The sequence below is a fragment of the Sinocyclocheilus grahami genome, unplaced genomic scaffold, assembly GCF_001515645.1.
Source record: "Sinocyclocheilus grahami isolate Dianchi unplaced genomic scaffold, SAMN03320097.WGS_v1.1 scaffold211.1, whole genome shotgun sequence".
Taxonomy (NCBI): Eukaryota; Metazoa; Chordata; class Actinopteri; order Cypriniformes; family Cyprinidae; genus Sinocyclocheilus; species Sinocyclocheilus grahami.
The window spans coordinates 613,790-615,172 of NW_015505390.1; the positions used below are offsets into that span (position 1 = coordinate 613,790).

At 40.1% G+C, this 1,383-nt stretch overlaps 1 pseudogene; it reads left to right on the plus strand.

The window, feature by feature from the left end:
• Positions 1-1,379, plus strand: part of LOC107595957 (acetyl-CoA carboxylase 2-like) — a 12,717-nt pseudogene extending 11,338 nt beyond the window's left edge.
• The last annotated feature ends 4 nt before the right edge of the window (positions 1,380-1,383 follow it).

Below are 1,383 nucleotides of genomic sequence, written 5' to 3' on the forward strand. Positions count from 1 at the left end.
CAGGAACCTTTACCTGTTGTAGGGGAGCGGCTTCACCAAGTGTTCCACAATGTTCTGGAGAACTTGGTGAAAATCATGGATGGATACTGTCTGCCGGAGCCATACTTCAGTCAAAAAGTCAGAACATTGATGCACTGATCAGACTCAAAGCAGCATATAAACAGTGTGCAATCCAGTCTGTTAACTATCCGTATGTTGTTACAGCTGAAGAAGTGGCTCGACACACTGATGAAGACACTTCGGGATCCATCTCTACCTCTTCTTGAACTGCAGGAGATTATGACCAGCGTGGCAGGGCGTATACCAGTTACTGTGGAGAAGGCCATTCGAAAGGTCATAGCACAGTACGCCAATAACATTACCTCTGTGCTCTGTCAGTTCCCCAGCCAAAGGGTGAGTGACTAAATAAATATACTTATCTGGAACATAGACAGTTTTACATAGTCAAGTATAACTCATAAGTCTTTATCAATCTTTGGAACCATCAAATTAGTTGAAATCAACAAGTTTAGTTGATGTACCAATTTGTATTACTTGACAGATTCTCTTTGTGAAGATATTGTATAAAATGTATGTTCTGGGGGCACAAATCAACACTTTCAGATAGCAAATATACTTGACAGCCATGCTGCTACACTTCAGAGGAAAGCAGACCGAGAGGTTTTCTTCATGAACACTCAAAGCATTGTGCAACTGGTGCAAAGGTGAGAAATGCCTGATGACTCGCACAGGCTGATAACCTAAAAGATCCTACCTCCGCTTAAGATAACCAAAAACATCTCTGTAAACTAGAAAATGTCAATACGCACCTGTTTTTCAGCATTCTTAGGTACCGAAGTGGCATAAGGGGGTATATGAAATCAGTTGTGCTGAATCTGCTGCGACGGTACCTTCAGGTGGAGATGCAATTTCAGCAAGGTAAATGTCCCAATGTAATCTTGATACTACTGTCACAGCAGAGCAAACAGAAGATAATTTCAGAAGTTTGACCTTTCTCTTATATATTTCTATATATAAAATTCTGTCATTCCCTTGACAGCTAATTATGATAAATCCGTCATCAACCAAAGAGAGCAGTATAAGGCTGACATGACTCCAGTACTGGAGTGCATCTTCTCCCATGCTGAGGTCTCCAAGAAGAACGTCCTAGTCACCATGCTCATAGTAAGATCCTTTCTGTAATGCTTAGCAGTGCTTATTTATTTTATTAAGCTGTGGCTTTGCAAGTAGATTCCCCTCAATCATTATGAAAATAGCAACATAATTTTTAAGTAGGAGTAGCTAAATTCAGTAGTTTAATTTCATTGATACATCCTCTGCTCATTTAATTTATAATGCAACTGAATTTTTATTTTCAGGACCAGCTCTGTGGCCGGGACCCAA